At 42.1% G+C, this 18,916-nt stretch overlaps 1 non-coding gene across 1 annotated transcript; it reads right to left on the reverse strand.

Annotated features, from left to right (window-relative positions):
* Positions 1-15,033: 15,033 nt before the first annotated feature.
* LOC120272810 lies at positions 15,034-15,140 on the reverse strand. The gene has a single exon (XR_005540345.1). It is a non-coding gene; the product is annotated as a small nucleolar RNA R71 (small nucleolar RNA).
* Positions 15,141-18,916: the final 3,776 nt, after the last annotated feature.

Raw genomic sequence — 18,916 nt, forward strand, 5'->3', positions numbered from 1 at the left:
TGCCGTCAAACCTCTCCAAAGCCTTGCCAAAGCCTCTCCAAACCCTAGCCGCGGGTACCTCCAAAGATGGGAAAAGATGGAAGAAAAGATAGGGGAAAAGATGGAGAAAAGAATACTGAAATCGGGGTTAAAATCAGCCTTAAATATGGCTGGAATCAGGAATCCACATGCCCATGTGAATATTTCACACAACCCATGTGGAATTAACTTACGGGCATGTGGAATTTCCACATGCCCGTGTGGCTTCTTTGGATAGCTCCTTCTTCGGCCGACCGTGAACAATACCTGCTATAGTATTTTGTTACAGTGCCCTGCTACAATACTGTTCTGAAACATTCTCGAAACCATGCTTTTATCGAGGTAACGTAAACGGGCACACGTTTATGTCGTAGATCGCTTTGCTTCTTCAATGAACGGACGTGTTGGTGGAGATCTTATTACACATGCATAAGCCGGAATACTTAGAATGTGACTGCCTCTGTGGCCCTCCAAATCATTGTGCTATCTTGAATACAAGAAGGTTGGCACACATTCTAGCATCTTGAACCTGACTTATGTCTTCGCGTTTGAACCTTCTCAAGATTTCCTCCAAATGGTGCACTCACGATCTACATTGGCTTCTTTCTCTAAAATTTGGCTTCACAACCCTATATGCATGAAAGTAACATAAATACACACATATTAGCAATAAAACCCGATAAAAGTAATGCTCATCATAAGGAAAGAACACTTTGTATTCTTATCACACAAGCACTTATCAAACTGTCCCACACTTAAGCTTTTGCTTGTCCATAAGAAAAAATTAAAACATTGTATGCATAGATGAATGAAATATTGGAAGTTCTTGGCCTTAGGTTCACCAAAGCATGCAAAGAGAGCATTCTACAAGTAAGGGAGATTTCAACACTAAATACGAAAAATCAATGCTCTTGCTAAAAACTTGAATCAAAAAGGACAACAAACCCAAAATCATGTAAGTGTGTGAACTCACTCAAGTTAACCCAAAGTATACTCCTCAAAGTTTGATTGATCGCCCGCAAGTGTACGGGATCGCCAAGTAATACCCTGTGAGTGACAAAGTGGTCATAGTATTACACTGGGCCAAGGAAGTATTATTACTCACTCTTCATCTATTATCTAGCCTACAATTCTTGATATGAAGAATAAATGAAATAAAATAAAATAAACTAAGTAATCTATGGCCGGGTAAATAGCACACAGATGTAAATAAACAAGGGAGTATCAAGCATGAGAAGGTAGTGTTTGGACAAGGAATCCACCTAAGGTTGTCATTAAGTCCCAAACTAGGATGAGTTAAAGATGCATTGATGATAATTGAGACCTAGAGATCTCGTATGTAGATTAGCTCCAATCTCTCGGTGACTAACCCCTGATCCCATATGAATGTCAATCGGAATTTCTTCCGGATTAACAAACCTATGATCGCATTAAGTTCTAGGAAATCTCTAATAGGAGTAAACCTACTATCCTTCGGCTTAAACCAAGCAATGGAGGGCTGCCAACACCCGATTTCTCGGCGTGTAGGTACAAGGGACTTATTTTTCTACAAAATATAACAACAAAAATTAAAAAAGGGCAGTAGCTTCACACATCCTCTAAGGTAGCCCTTTCCAAAGCGGCTGCTAAAGTGGCTTTCACACTTTCGAGATGGTAGCTCTTTCTACCAGGGTGGTAGCTTTCACACATCCCATGAGATAGCTCTTTGTCTAATTAGGGCATAACTAATATCGAACTTATGAGAGTAGCTTCATACATCATAGGTGGTAGCTCTTTCCACCCAACAAGCACAACTAAACAACAAAATTATTTTGTTCTTTCTTTTCATTTTTCCATTTTTTTCATAAATAACAAAATAAACAACAATAAGTAGTCCCTTTAACATCAAACATGAGTTTCCAAAAGAGTTTAAAGAGTGAGTAGTGCAACAAGTGTCAATCGGGCAAAAATTCCTACAAATTCAAGCAAAAACTAGAGCATGAAAACATTCAATGTTAAAAATTCTCCTAAACTCAAGAATACATTCATTGCAACTAAGGTGAACCGACATTGGCTATGTGAGCATGTATAACAATCAAGACTAATATAAAAGATATGTGCACTATGAAACTCTCCCCCACACTTAAGTTGTACATTGTCCCCAATGTACACATGCAAGCTCAATCATGATGTATATAAATAAAGAATAAATGCGGGTGAAGCAATCAAAACAATACTCCCCTGACTCCCAGTATTGCATTTGATGGAGTTAATTCGTTGGGAGTGGTGTTCCAATGGGTTGTGAAGCACACACGGCCAAGTGCCGAAACACCTTGGCCGTGTCTATGACAAGTTCTCAATTCCCACAATGGCAAGACAATCTGCATGCATACACGAGGGGGTTAAGTGAATTTTAATAAAACAAAAACATCTTGAGTATATAACAGATAGAGAAATGAATACAACTCGAGACAACAAAACAGAAATAAACTCAGAAGGAAAGTCCTTTCTGAGTATACAAGTCCAAAGTGAAATGTAAAAAGTAAAGAAATGAAAAGTGAAATCAAGTGTTGGTGTCTTCAGGTCTCTACTCCATTGCTGATGTTGGTGCTAGATTAAAGGGTGCCGGTGGAGGTGGTGATGGTGATGCTGGAGAGGTTTGAGGGGTCCTCGGCCACAAGACAAATGACAAGGAGACGTCTCGCTCTAGAATTTGTTGTAGCGTGTCGAAATGTGCCATGAACTCTGTGTACTTATGGCCTGTGTAACCTGAACCTCAATAATCTCTACTCGGACCTCAGCGACCTCTGTCCGCATCATCCCCACAGCATTCTTGAGCCTCTCAAAGCGATCATGGGCTCGATATGGTGAAAACATGCATACTAGGGATGGATCCTCTGCCACCGGAGGTGCATCGGTCTACATCTGTGTCGGCAGAGGCTCAGGAACAGGCTATGAAGTCTCAGCATCATAATCCTCCTCCTCTGCTATCTCTGGTGCTCGTAGAACCAAGGCATAAACTCCTATCCTATCCTTGCGGACCATACCCATCAATCTCATAGTCTCCAGGCTTAGGGGAGAAGGTATACTCGTCTTCTCAGCCCCGCGAATTGTGTCCAAGAGACCCATACCCAAACTAGTCTCGTAATGTAGGAGACTGAGAAGATCGCTCCCAATCTGGCATACTGCCATTGATGTTGGATGTACTTTGTGACGATATACCCTAGATGAATCTGTATGCGCTGAACCATCGAATACTGGTCAGAAGCAACTGCCGGCTTAAGACAACAGTGCTATCACCATGACCATACACCGACCTACTTAGAATGGCATGTAAATATCGTTATGCAGGTCAGGAAAGCCACGTGGCCTTAGACACCCCCGGCTCATACTGACCCTGACCACACAATGCTCTATAAGCTCTCTGACGGGTCAAAGCTCTAGTGTAATCTGTCGGTAACTGGGAATACTCCTTAGTGTTTGTAAATGCCTCCTCGTATAAGCCAAGCCGAACTGAAAACTGAGTAATGCTCATGCTATGGTGATGCCCAAATGCTCTGAACTGAATGGCTTCCAAACTGTCAAATCTCGCATAAGATCTATCAAACTCAAATGACAATAAGACCTCAAGTGTAAGACCATAAATGGCTGGATCCCTAGTCAACAATAACTACCTCTAACCTCCCATTGAAACGAGATCATCGACCTCATCTGCGACCTTATCTCCCTGATGTAGATCTCTCAATATGCTCATATCCAAGAATCGAGTTGATTGCTTCCCCGCAAGTGTACGGGATCGCCAAGTAATACCTCGCGTGAAGACACGAGGATCGTATTCCACGGGGCTAAGGATCTCCTATTACTTCTTCTCGAGCTATTATCTAGCCTAAGATCTCAAATGATGGATTTTTACTCTACTAAAGCAATTAAAACTAAAATGAGATTATGACCAAATTAGAGAGAACAAGGAATAAGCAAGCAAGAAAATCAATGAGGTGCAAAGGCCTATGGATGAGGATCCCGTTGAGGGGTTATCATGCAACATGGATGATGATTTAAAGATGCAAGGGTAAAATGGACCATGAGATTCCAAGATTAGAACAACCCCAATTTCTCGGCAATTGAACCCTAATCCCATACAAACATAGATAGGAATTTCTTCCAAATCTACATTCCTACGATTGCATTAAGTACGAGGAAATCTCACTTAGGAATAAACCTACTCTTCTTCGGATTAAACCTACATGGAGGGCTACCAAACACGTAATTTCTCGGCGTGATGATACAAGTATCCCCTTCTAATCCATTCATGATCTAATACATGCGAGCAAGTCACATCTACATGCATCACTCATAAAAGAGCTACGGATTTCTCCTTAGTGTAGCACTTAGCATGAAAACAATGGACTAGATCTCAAAATTACCCAAGCATGGAATTAACAAGTTATCATCCAACATACATGATAAAACCCCCCAAGGTTCACCAACATCCGGTGGCCTTGGGGGTCTAGTGTGTCATCATCTCACAACAAGCAATACAAACAAGAATAACATGAAACAAAAGCATAAATGACACTCCCTAGATGAAATGGAGAAAGAGGAGGTGAAGAATATGCCGAATGACGCTTTCCCCGCCAAAGAAGTGCCAAATGACGCTTCCTCTAGCCGTGGGTCTCTTTCCTTCAAATCGTGGTAGATCTCCCCTTGAATGATGTTGCCTTCTTGCCTTGAGAATCTTGGACCTTGGGCTTGGATGATCTTCTAGCTTCCTTGCCCTACTTCTCCTCCCCAAGGTCTCCCAAAAACTCCCAAGTGCTCTCCCAAAGTCGGCCAAGAAAAGGGCCAGCCAAAAAGTCTAGCTGAAAATAGGTCCCAAATATCTGCCCTAAAGTTGGTATTTATACCCCCTCCTCCCCGAGGCATACGGGTCGTATGGGGGTCGTATGAGGGTCGTAAGGCACCCAAAAACCCTAGATTCACGATCCATACAGGGTGCATACGGCCCCCATACTGGGTAGTATGGAAATCTGGGCAGACACTCCAAAACAATCCGCTGCTACAGTCCATACGGCCCCTATACTGGGTAGTATAAAATTCCTGTTTTCTTTCCTTTTTGCCCAAATGATATCTTCTTGTTCTCCATGGCTTCCTTATGCCCTACAAAGCAAATAGAAGACGATTAAGCATAAAACGGGCATCAAACCTCACAAAATACATGCCAAGTGAATACGATAATTATATGAAAACACCTACATTTAGACACTTATCACGAGTCTGTCTGAAATGAAGTCTCGACAAACACTCAAAACACGCCTGGTGCTCGGGAATAGCAAATCTCATGCCCTCGGACTCAGGAGATGACTCACGCGGCCGTTTCTCGGCTTGCTTCTTAGACCGAAGTGCCATAAGCTGCAAGGATTGAAAGAAAATTGATTAAACCAGTTAATTAAGCAATGCTGCAGAAATCCACATGGTCGTGAGAGCTTTCTGCATGCCCGTGTGGATCCATGGGGCATGAAAAACACATGGCCACACCTCAAAAATAAAAAAATACACCGTTAGATTGCTTCTAACTTCGTTCTAAACATGCATAATCATTCTAATTGCAAAGATGAAGCATCATTCACCAGTTTCATTAATTAAAATCATGAATTGACGAAGAAAACAAAAGATAAGGCTTACCGACGATGTGAAATGGAAAAAACATGAATTGGCCAGAAAACCTAAACAAAAATCCCTCCAAATTGGCAATACAAAATTGGGAGAAAGTGCGAGTGTGATTGCAGATGAATGGAAAGTGTGAAAATGAGAAGAAACGATGATCTTTTTAAAACGACTCGCGCCTCTTGGCATTCTGTACATCCACACGGGCTTGCAAAAATTACACAAGCCCTTGCGCCTCCACAGGAGAGCTTCACAGGGGCTGATGCACGACCCTGTGCACTCTCAGGAAAACCCTCACTGCCTCTGAATGTAAACGCACGGGCGTATGGAACATACCCACACTCGTGTACCCGATCCACAAGGGCAGCCGCACGCCCCTGTGACGTCTTTGTCCATCCGAGAAGAATCGCTAAGTATTTCACACGCCTGTGCAGAAATTCCACACGGGCGTGGATAGTCACAGGCCCGACTCATAGGGGTAACTGCATCCCCTATGTCTTCTCAGGATGGAGAGAGCTCATCTGCAGAGATTCGCACGGGCCTACAGAAAATACCCACGCCCGTGTGTTTTTTACAGGTTCACCCATAGGGGGGAGTCCACGCCGATGTGTGCTCTCGGGATAATTTACCAAGTCTCTACAGGAAGACGCACGCCCGTGCAGAAATTACCGATGGGCGTGGACCATCACAAGGTCACTCACAAGGGTGAGTCCACACCACTGTGTCTTCTCTGGATGAGCTCTGAACAAAGACACACGCCCATGCAGAATTCCACACGAGCGTGTGTTTTCTCTGTACACTTAGAAAACTTTGCAAGCTCTGCAAAAAATTTCTGAACACAAGTAAACACTTAGAGACTGATTACAAGGCAACTTTAACAAGAGAAAACATGAAAAAAATAAACTCTAACGACCTAAACTTCGCCAAATCCACAAGAAAACACACGATGACATTAAAAACCCACAATAAAACACAACAAAAGCATTTAAAAATCAAGACACCAACACTTAACACTTTATTCACACGAAAACTAAACTATAAGCTAAGAATATAGCAAACACTTGGGTTGCCTCCCAAGAAGCGCTTGTTTTATGTCACTAAGCTTGACGTACCTTGTCTTACCTCACGGGGTTCATAAATGAAGGTTGCCCTCTTACCCATAGCTTGAAAGCATGATAAACAGAGTCTCTTGAAGGTAGAGGGAGAGTTATCGGGCTTGGGACCACCTAGTAAGGATTCATCCAACATGTTCGGTTCATGCACATCTCCAACAGACTTGGAGTGTTTCCGGTGGTGTCTCCTCGCCCTCTTCATCTTTTGAAGCACCTCCTTCAGGATCCCCGGAGTATACAGCAATTCTTCCATCGAGCAAAGCATACTTCTTCATTTTCCTCCTCTTGGTCTAATAAACCCTCGTACGTGTCCGGATTGAACATTTCCTATATATATTCATCAACAATATCATCAGTAGGGTCTAGAAAATACAAAGTATCATCAAAATCAAGAGAATGCCACATGGCTTTTGCAAGGCGGTATGCGAGCTTGTCATCTCCAACTCTCAAAGTTAGCTCCCCGTCATCCATGTCAATCAATGCCTTGGAAGTCTGCAAGAACAGCCTCGCAAGTAACAATGGTACATCCCCATCCTCATTGACGTCTACCACCATAAAATCTACAGGAAATATGTACTTGTCCACCTTGACAAGCACATATTCAATGATACAACAGAGAGAAAATCCTTCAAGAGTTTAAGAGTTACATACTAAAATTTTACAACAAGGTTTTCTACAGATTAGTGGATCCCAAGTCGCAACAACATATGCATCAACAAAATAAATATACATGAACTAAAAAGAAAGGAAATAGAGAAAATAGTAGTAAATGCTTCCAAATCGGCATAATGAAAAAATACGTGCGGCTGCCCTATGGGTCGGGGGAGATGGGCGTGTGTATTTTCCGCACGGCCGTGTGTTTGCGTTCAGAGAGGTTGAGTGTTTTCCTAAGAGCATATAGGGTGTGTGTCTTCCCTGTGGCTATCCCCTGTGGAGGTGTACGGGCGTTGGTAATTTTAGCACGCTAGTGCGGATGTACAAAACACCAAGAGACGCGAGTTCCTTTTAAAGGATCGCCGGTCCTATTCATCCTAACATTCTCCATCTCTGGAAGAACCTTCCAATCTAGCTGATGTGGAAGTTGAAAGATCTAACAAAATGGCTGAACAGAATAAACAACTGACACGCGTCCGAATATGCGTGTAAACCGCAAGTGCACGGGTGTCGAAGTAATAATTACCCCGGTGAGTGGGTAGTCGAATCCACAGGGAACAGGGCTACTAGTACTAACTTCTTCTCTGCTTTCTAACCTAATGATAAATGGAAAGATGTGGTGATCTAATGTGCGAAGAAATGAATACCGGAGACAAATATGCAAGGGTAAAATGGATGGAGATCTCAATCAGTAAAAGTGGCGTATTCGGGCAATGCTCCCGCTAGGATTCAGGTATTAGGTACCGAATACGCAAAGTGTTTCTATGATGAGTAAGTTAAGTCGTGGAAATCCAAATATAATTGGATCCGGCCTCCCGATCACTGATACTAGTCCCCTACGAGGTCCCGGTGGAGAAATCGCTCAATCTCAACACCTCACACAACATATGACTGCAAAGCACTCTAGGGATTCCAAGAGTTTTATCTGATTCCTAAAGATTGATCCAACCCTAATTCCCGGCGAAGGATCCTAACCCCCTACAAGGTCCCGGCGGAGAAATCTCTCAATCTCACGCCTCACACCAAATATGGTTGCATAGAGCTTAAGGAACGGAGATAGAATACACTCAATTAGAAGGGAGAGGGGACACTCCACTATCTCATGACTCACCCTCTCAATCCTCTTTAACCTTGAAGTTCTAACTCTAATGGAGACCTCTCTCACATAAAAGTAACAAATCATGCAAATCCAATCAACCACAAGGATTAATTAAAAAAGCAAGCAATGAGAATACAAGATTAAAACTTAATCAAACTCGGATTAAATAGAAACACTAAGCAAATCCACAAAAGATGAGAATCCTAGGGTTCACAAGCCCAAATACCCTCTAGAGTTTTAGCTCTACATGGAGCAACATACAAAACACACCATCAATGAATGAAAGTACATTAAAAACATAGAAATAAACCCCCTTATATATGAACTGATGGCCTTGATGGAGAGCTTCGACGTGTTGAAAGACCCACTCCGAAGCTAGGTTCACCGGTGGCTTCCTTGATGCTATGACGGAGGAGAAATCGATCAAAGTTGGTGACGAAGCGCCTCCAAAGCCGCAAAGACCTCCTCTCCAAACCCTAGCCGTCTCACCCCTCAAGAGCCGCACAAAAGATGAGAAAGAATAGGGTAAAACGGCTATTTATAGGCCTTAGATTGCGCCTGTCACGTGCCCTCACGCGCCCGTGTGGATTTTCCACGCGGCCGCGTGGGCTACAGAAATTTTCACGCTGGCGCGTGGAATTTCCACGAGGGCGCGTGAACAGTAATTTTGATACAATACTGCTACAGTAATTTTGCTACAGTATTTTCGCAAAAACGCGGTCCAATCACTCTCCTCTTGAGGCCACATGTCCGGGCACACGTCCATGTGGTAGGCTATAAAACTTTTCTTCATCGATGTATCTTTGAGAGGTCTTGCAATCTTCACAAAGAGAAAAAACATGAAGATGTGGCTGCCTTTGTGCCCTTCCAACTAGTGAATTGACTTGAATCTTCTTGGAAGTTGGCACACATCTCCACGTTTATAAACTCCTCTCGGGTCTTGGTCCTTGAATTGAACAAGAACTCCCAACATTATGTCTTTATAGCCCATCTTTGCTTCTTTTTTACTCTTCAAGTCATTCACAACCTATATGCATAAAAGAACACCAAATACACAATATGAGACATAAACCATAGTAAAAATGATGCTCAATGCATGTAAAACATATATAAAAATATGTCTATTCAAGCATTTATCAAACTCCCCCACACTTAAGTCTTTGCTTGTCCTCAAGCAAAATTAAACATTAAACTCATGGAAAAGAAAAGAGAAGTGCTTGCTCTTAGGTTCACCAAAAGAGTACAAGAATAAAATTCTACAGTCATGGAGAGAATCAAACACTAAACAAAACAATCAATGCTCTAGCAAACAATCCAATCAAAAATGAATGTGATAAAATCCGAATGCGTGTGTGTGTGAAAAACTCAACTCATTTCAACACTATGTCCACTACCAAATTCTTATTAACATGGGACTTATTTATAAACAGAAAGAATAGGTAGTAGCTTCACACAACCTCTAAGGTAGCCCTTTCCCAAGATGCCTCCCGAGTGGCTTTAACACTTTCGAGGTGGTAGCTCTTTCTACCAAGGATGGTAGCTTTCACACATCCCATGAGATAGCTCTTTCTCTCATTAGGGCATAACAAGTATCCGACTTATGAGAGTAGCTACATACATCATGGGTGGTAGCTCTTTCCACCCCCTATGTACAAACAATTTCCAATTCTTTTTTTTTTCAAATTTTTCTGATTTTTCTTTATTTTCCTCTGATGATTTTTTTTCTTTTTTCAAATAAAAATTAGCAGACTAAAGTCCCAAACATAATGAACTAGAGTCTTCATAGGTCTAATGAGCGAGAAAAGTGCAGAAAGAGTAATCGGACAAAAATATTCAATAAAATTGGATGAAAACTAGAGCATGATAAAATCCATGTTTATAACCTCCAAAAACTAAGAATTAAACTCTTAACCCTAAGGTGAACCTTCATTGGCAACAAGAGTATGCTCATGAAAACACAAGTAAAAGTCATGTATAAGGTGAACCCTAAACTCCCCCACACTTGAGATGTACATTGTCCTCAATGTACGCATGCAAGCACAATAAAAATAATAACAATGGAAGCATAATGTGTGTGGGAATGCAATTAAAACAATACTCCCCTGAACTCCTCATTAATCGTTTGGTGAAGTCTAACTCATGGGCTTGTTGCATGGGTTGTGAAGCTCACACGACCATGTGACAATATCACATGATCATGTATATGACTAAAAGACTATCAACATCACTCTCAAGGCCATCTGCAAGTAGACAAGGGGTTCAGTGAAGCTCAACAAAATAAAAAAGATGAACGAGTTCTTATAAGTAAACACATGAAGCACAAACTCGCACAAACAAAACAAAACACAAAGTTAACTAAACTCTAAAAGATAAAATAAAAACTAAAAAAAAAATGAAAACAAAAGTAAAAGAAACTAAAGAATCATGAGTGGGACGCCTCAAGCATCGACGTCGTCTTCTGGTGTTGCCGGTGTGCCAAAAGAATGTTCCCATCCAAGGTTAATCGTATACAATCAAAACTTTTCGGTCCTTGGTGGCATACCTGCAAGAAAACTGCCAAAGAAATTCAAATTTACATGAAATGGCAAGCTGCAGAAATCCACACGGGTGCGTGGAAAATCCACGCGCCCGTGTGGCCAATTTTTGGCCTGAAAGCAGCCCACGCGGGCGCGTGAAAAATCCACACGCCCGCGTTGGCTTCCTGGGCACAATTTTCAGCCAACGCGGTCTCGTGGGCATCCCACACGACCGCGTGAGAGCTAGGTTATGGCCAAAAATGCCATACCGACCCATAACGATGCTCCAAAACTCTTATAAAAGTATTCTCAAGCATATTAAGGTGATTTCCATGAAGAACAATGCATAAGAACCAAGATATCCACATAAAGTTTGAAAAATGGAGACATGGAGAAGGTTAGAAAAATGAGAGCGCACTGGTGTGAATTGAAGAATAAAGTATGATTAAATGGCCGGTAAAACCCTTCTAAACTTTTTAATGACCAAGGAAAAATGTTTGGGAGTGTGGGTGTGTGAGAAAGATGAAGGGATGTGTGAATGGAAATTGTGAATAGTGGTCCTCTTCATCGATTTACCCCACATGGGGGTGTGAAAACTCCACATGGGGGCGTGGGTACTGTACACGGGCGCGTGGAAATTCCACGCGCCCGTGTGGGCTGCAGAATTTCTGCATAAACACATCCATAGAGATATTTACATGAAATTAAGTCCAATTTCCCAACTAAAAACATGAATATCATCCTAAACCATGCCACACACATACATTTAAACTAAAACACCAAAAATCTTCATGAAGAACTCAACACCAATAAAAATTTAACAAAGCACACACTCATGATTTTATTACTGTAGAAATAAAAATATAAGCTAGAAAACAATTAAAAACTTAGGTTGCCTCCCAAGAAGCGCTTGTTTTACGTCACTAAGCTTGACGTACCTCTTCTTTAACTTATGGAGGCTTGAAAAGAGTGTGTTCCTCCCGACTAGACATTGCATAGCTACTTCCTTTAAACCAAGAGTCAACTTGCCTGGATGAAGTATTTGTTGGAGAGTCCAACCATCTTACTTTTGGCCTCCAAGGAAACAATTTGGGTTGGGAATTGTCCAAGATTAGCATAGGTGGATCATTGGATGGTTTCAATCTCCTACCCACATCTTCTTTCCTTCCCAAAGTCTCTTTCTTGCATTGTAAGAGTTGATCAATCCCAAAGAGAAATGCTTGTTCCATTAACTTGGGGTTTGCTCCTTCTTGTTTATTTTCAACTTGAGAGGAACATGAGACTAGCAAATCCCCTTGAAAATTTCCTCGCTCACAAGCACAATCTTCATTCACACAATCCAAAATCTCAAAATGATATTCAACTTCTTGCTTTTATTTCCTGCCCCAATGTACTCAATTTGCCCAACTTCTTCAATTGTGCTCATGGCCTCATCATGTCCCAGAGACACTTGCCTTGCTTGTTCAAATTCTTCTTTTTTTCCTTAGCAAGCATGTCCAAGATCTCTCCTAATTGATGCTCAATGTTTTTGATGGAGACATCGTGACAACATAATGTGGCCTCAATATTTTGGAAACGGGCATCGGTTGCTTCAATAAACCTCGGTAACACTCTTTCCAACCGAAGTACATCTTCTTCAACTTTCTCATCCCATTGAAGTTCTTGTTGAGGTGCTTCCCATTGTTGTCCATCAATATCCCACAAGAGGTTTGGATAGCTCCTTTGATTTGGATGATAGTTGATGCGATATGGATTGTGTTGTTTATGAACATTGATAAATTGATCAAATTTTCTAGTGAGAGCATCAACCTGAAAATATAATTCTACAATTGGATTAATCATCATTCAAGTTCCATGCAAGGAAAAGTAAATAAGACAAAATAAAACAAAATAAAATGGTGGAAGAAGATAGATTGAAATAGATAAAAACAAAATAAAAATCGATGAGAATGATGGAAGAAAAAGAAAGTGTGGAATATACAAAATAAAGAAAAAGATAAGTGGCTAGAGAAACAAAGTCCTAGCGTTCCTAATATCTTGTTCCCCGCAACGGCGCCAAAAACTTGACACGCGTCCGAATATGCGTGTAAACCGCAAGTGCACAGGTGTCGAAGTAATAATTACCTCAGTGAGTGGGTAGTCGAATCCACAGGGAACAGGGCTACTAGTACTAACTTCTTCTCTGCTTTCTAACCTAATGATAAATGGAAAGGTGTGGTGATCTAATGTGCGAAGAAATGAATATCGGAGACAAATATGCAAGGGTAAAATGGATGGAGATCTCAATCAGTAAAAGTGGGGTATTCGGGCAATGCTCCCCCTAGGATTCAGGTATTAGGTACCGAATAAGCAAAGTGTTTCTATGATGAGTAAGTTAAGTCGTGGAAATCCAAATATAATCGGATCCGGCCTCCCGATCACTGATACTAGTCCCCTACGAGGTCCCGGTGGAGAAATCGCTCAATCTCAACACCTCACACCACATATGACTGCAAAGCACTCTAGGGATTCCAAGAGTTGTATCCGATTCCTAAAGATTGATCCAACCCTAATTCCCGACGAAGGATCCTAACACCCTACAAGGTCCCGGCGGAGAAATCTCTCAATCTCACGCCTCACACCAAATATGGTTGCATAGAGCTTAAGGAACAGAGATAGAATACACTCAATCGGAAGGGAGAGGGGACACTCCACTATCTCATGACTCACCATCTCAACCCTCTTAAACCTTGAAGTTCTAACTCTAATGGAGACCTCTCTCACATCAAAGTAACAAATCATGCAAATCTAATCAACCACAAGGATTAATTAAACAAGCAAGCAATGAGAATACAAGATTAAAACTTAATCAAACTCGGATTAAATAGAAACACTAAGCAAATCCACAAAAGATGAGAATCCTAGGGTTCACAAGCCCAAATACCCTCTAGAGTTTTATAGGCCTCCTCTCCAAACCCTAGCCAACTCACTCCTCAAGAGCCGCACAAAAGATGAGAAAGAATAGGGCAAAACGGCTATTTATAGGCCTTAGATCGCACCTGTCACGTGCCCTCACGCGCCCGTGTGGATTTTCCACGCGGCTTCATGTGCTGCAGAAATTTTCACGCGGGCACGTAGAATTTCCACGCGGGCGCGTGAACAGTAATTTTGATACGTCACTGCTATAGTAATTTTGCTACAGTATTTTCACAAAACTCGGACCAATCACTCTCCTCTTGAGGCCACATGTCCGGGCACACGTCCATGTGGTAGGCTATAAAACTTTTCTTCATCGATGTATCTTTGAGAGGTCTTGCAATCTTCACAAAGAGAAAAAACATGAAGATGTGGCTGCCTTTGTGCCCTTCCAACTAGTGAATTGACTTGAATCTTCTTGGAAGTTGGTACACATCTCCACGTTTATAAACTCCTCTCGTGTCTTGGTCCTTGAATTGAACAAGAACTCCCAACATTATGTCTTTATAGCCCATCTTTGCTTCCTTTTTACTCTTCAAGGCATTCACAACCTATATGCATAAAAGAACACCAAATACACAATATGAGACATAAACCATAGTAAAAATGATGCTTAATGCATGTAAAACATATATAAAAATATGTCTACTCAAGCATTTATCAACAATAGTGAACATTATCTAATTATGCCAGACCATCAATAATGAGGAGACAATCTAGCATTGTGCGACCCCTAATTATAGCTCCGAACTTTGAGCTGAAGCTAGCATTTATCCAGATGATTCAGCAGTCAATGCAGTTTAATGGTTTGGCCGATAAGGATCCAAATAACCACATAGAGAACTTCATGGAAGATTGTGACATGCTGAAGATTAGCGGTGTATTGGATGATGCTATCAGATTGAGGGCTTTCCCATTTTCTCTGAAAGGAAGAGCCAAGCAGTGGCTTTATTCCTTGCCAAAAGCATCCATCACGACTTGGAATGAGATGGTCAAAGCTTTCCTTGCAAGATACTTTCCTTTGGGAAAGTTTGCCAGGCTTTGAAATGAGATATCGTCATTTATGTAGATAGAATTAGAATCATTGTTTGAGACATGGGAGCACTTCAAGGATCTTTTGTGGAGGTGCCCACAACACGGATTCCTGAATGGATGATTATTCAGACTTTCTATAATGGGTTGAATCGGAGTACAAGGCAATTGCTAGATGCCACCATAGGATGAACAATAGGGAGTAAAACCCGCGAAGAGGCCCGACAATTGGTGCAGGATATGGCCATAAATAGCTACCAGTGAAATGCCTGAAAAAGGAAGAAAGTGGCCAGACTCCATGAAATAGATGCAGTCACTTCTTTGGAGGCCCAAGTGGAATCATTGAGTAAGAAGTTAAACCTTTTAACTTCTAATAGACTGGCGGCCGTGACTACTTGCACTGGGTGCATTGAAGGATATACCCCCTCCAATTGCCCGATAGCCGTTAGTGATACACCCTCCGTTGAACAACTTGATTATGTGGGTAATGCAATGAGAAACCAAGGCAATCCTTATAGCAATACCTACAATTCAGGTTGTAGGAACCACCCTTATTTCTTATGGAACAATCAAGGGCAACAAAAGGCCACCGTACCATCTAGTTTTCAACAACAACCAACCCCAAACATGGAGAATCGAGTTTCAGGTTTGGAGACCCGGATGATAGATCTAGAGAAGGCCTTCACTCAATTTGTGTAATAATCAGATACACGGTTCCAATCAGTCAAGGCTACACTTCGCAACCACACCACGTCATTGCACAATCTAGAAACTCAAGTTGGGCAAATTGTGAAGTCTCTATCGAAGAGACCACAAGGAAACTTGCTGAGTAATACTGAGACCAAACCACGAGAACATGTGAAGGTGATGAGTTTGAGAAGTGTTCGTGAGGTTGAAGGTAGGCTTCCAAGTGAGAAGACCAATATTGAAGCATCAGAGGTCGTAGAGGTTGAGAAGGGAGCAACTAAGGAGAAGGAGGTCGCACCCCCACCTTACAAGCCAAGAATCCCTTATCCCTCTAGATTGAAGAATGACCAAGTGGATGAGCAGTACAAGAAGTTTATTGGTTTGTTTAGGAAACTACATATAAACATTCCCTTTGTTGAGGCATTATCCCAAAGGCCTAGGTATGCCAATTTTTTTAAAGATTTGTTGACCAACAAAAGGAAATTAGAGGAGTGATAAGTGCTTGTGCGATATGAATGCGAAGCGTTTATTCCTTATGTTGAGCATTACTTTTCTCAGGTTTTTACACTAATATGTGTGTTTTTATGTTACTTTCGTGCAGGTAGGGTTGTGAGGCCGAGTATGAAGGAAAGAAGCCAATGTGGATCACAATGCACCGATTTTGGAGGAAATCTTGCTAAGATTCAAACGCGAAGACAGAGGTCGGATGTGAGATTCTAGAGTGTGTGCCAACCTCCTCGTATTCGAGTTTGGCATATCCATTTGGAGGGGCACAAAGGCAGTTGATAAGTGCTTGTGTGATATGAATGCGAAGCATACTTTCCTTATGTTGAGCATTACTTTTCTTGGGTTTTTACAATAATATGTGTGTTTTTATGTTACTTTTATGCAGGTAGGGTTGTGAGGCCGAGTATGAAGGAAATAGGCTAATGTGGATCATAATGCACCAATTTTGGAGAAAATCTTGCTAAGGTTCAAAAGCGAAGACATAGGTCAGGTGTGAGATGCTAGAGTGTGTGCCAACCTCCTCGTATTCGAGTGGGCACATCCATTTGGAGGGGCACAAAGACAGTCACACTTGAGCATTCCGACTTATGCACATAGAACAAGAGCTCCACCAACATGTACACCATTGAAGAAGCAAGTGATCCACGATGTGAACGTGTGCCCGTTTGCGTTACCCCAATGAAAGTATGGAATTGTAGCAACATTGCAGCATATATTGTAGCAGCTGATAAGTGCTTGTGCGATATGAATGCGAAGCATTATTTCCTTATGTTGAGCATTACTTTCCTCGGATTTCTACACTAATATGTGTGTTTTTATGTTACTTTCGTGCATGTAGGGTTGTGAAACCAATTATGAAGGAAAGAAGCCAATGTGGAAAATCACTGTAGCAATTATCACTGTAACAATTACTGTTCACAGCCCGCCGAAAATCGCAGAAACAGAGAATCCACACGGGCGTGTGGAAATTATCCACGGCCCTGTGGAAATTCCGCACGGGCGCGTGTTCCGTACACGCCCGTGGAGTCGCCCGATTCCAGCCCTATTTAAAGCCGATTTCAGCCCCGATTTCACTATTCTTTTCTCCATCTTTTCCCCAACTTGTGAGAGGACTTCGGCTAGGGTTTCGAGGGGTATTAGCCAAGGTTTTGGGGAAGTTCTACGGCTCCGACATAGTGATTCCATTAGGAAGAATGTTGGTAGGGGAGCTTTGATCGAGGCGTATCCTATACCGGACGAAGGAATCTTTGGACGACAAGTAGAGGACTCTCCACAAAACCATTGACACGATCATCGAGGGGGTTTCTTTATGGATTCATTGCTTTTACATTCGATTTCTTTGATTGTATTAAGCTCCATGGAGAGCTAAACCCTTAGTGGGTACTTGGATGATTGCGAACCCTAGGATGTATTCGTTTTATTGAACTTCTTTATTATGCTTTCAATAAATTGATGTTTATTGTGAGTTCCAACCTTGAATGCTTGATTGTATGAACATTTCCCCTAGAGTGACACTAGGGTTGAGAGTTCTTGTTGGTAACCTTGTGAGTGAGTGACAGACCACTAGCGTTTGACAAAGCTAGGTTGGAGAGGGTTGAGAGGGTGAGTCGAGATGTACAGGAGCGTCCCATTTCCCCTCCGACGTGATAGATTCTACCTCCATTCCTCGATTTCTTTGCGACCATAATGGAGTGAATGGTCTAAGGGATGAACCTCCGCTGGGGCATAGTTGCGCGTGCAATGGAGTGAAGCGTTGAGAGGATCTTAGTATCTAGGGCTTAATTGTGGCTAGGGACCTTCCATCTGGACCAAAGGGATAGGTCTATATTTAGGAAGAGATTTATCACTTGGAATCTCTAGATCTCATTGCAACTCTATGCGAGTGCGAGGTGTTCAGATTGTTCGATTTCTCCTCCGGGACATGTATAGAGTTAGGCATAGTTGACCTTAGATTTGGGACTATGTATGTAAGGATTTCCACGACTCACCATTGCATTGATTAGGAAGCATAATAGAGAGTTCTTGCACTTGAAGCGATCATCCTAGGTGAAGCATTATCCGAGTACCCCATCATTTATCGATTGCCTTACCCTCTTCTTACTTTTGCTCTTTCACTTGTTGTTTTTATTGTTAAGAATTAAATCAATTTTACAATTATCATTATTGATATTGCACATAGCTAAGAATCAAATTAAGTATTTTCACTCCCTACTCCCTGTGGATTCGACCCCGCTCACCCGGGATTATTACTTTGACAAGCCCGTGCACTTGCGGGATATAAGCAAGGGGAACTTGTCAGCAGCACTGTTCACAGTTGGCCGAGAAACCAGAGAAACAGAGAATCCACACGGGCGTGTGGAAATTATCCACGCCCATGTGGAAATTCCGAACGGGCGCGTGGAGCATCCACGCCCGTGTAGTCGCCCGATTCCAGCCTTATTTAAAGCCGATTCAGCCCCGATTTTGGTATTCTTTTCTCCATCTTTTCCCCAACATGAGAGAGGGCTTCGGCTAGGGTTTTGAGGGGTATTGGCCAAGGTTTTTGGAGAGGTTCTACTGCTCGACATCGTCATTCCTTAGGAAGAAGGTTGGTAGGGGAGCTTCCGTCAAGGCGTATCCTATACCGGACGAGGGAATCCTCGGATGATGAGTAGAGGACTTTCCACAAGACCATCGGCAGTGACTATCGGGGG

Source organism: Dioscorea cayenensis, chromosome 11, assembly GCF_009730915.1.
Source record: "Dioscorea cayenensis subsp. rotundata cultivar TDr96_F1 chromosome 11, TDr96_F1_v2_PseudoChromosome.rev07_lg8_w22 25.fasta, whole genome shotgun sequence".
NCBI lineage: Eukaryota > Viridiplantae > Streptophyta > Magnoliopsida > Dioscoreales > Dioscoreaceae > Dioscorea > Dioscorea cayenensis.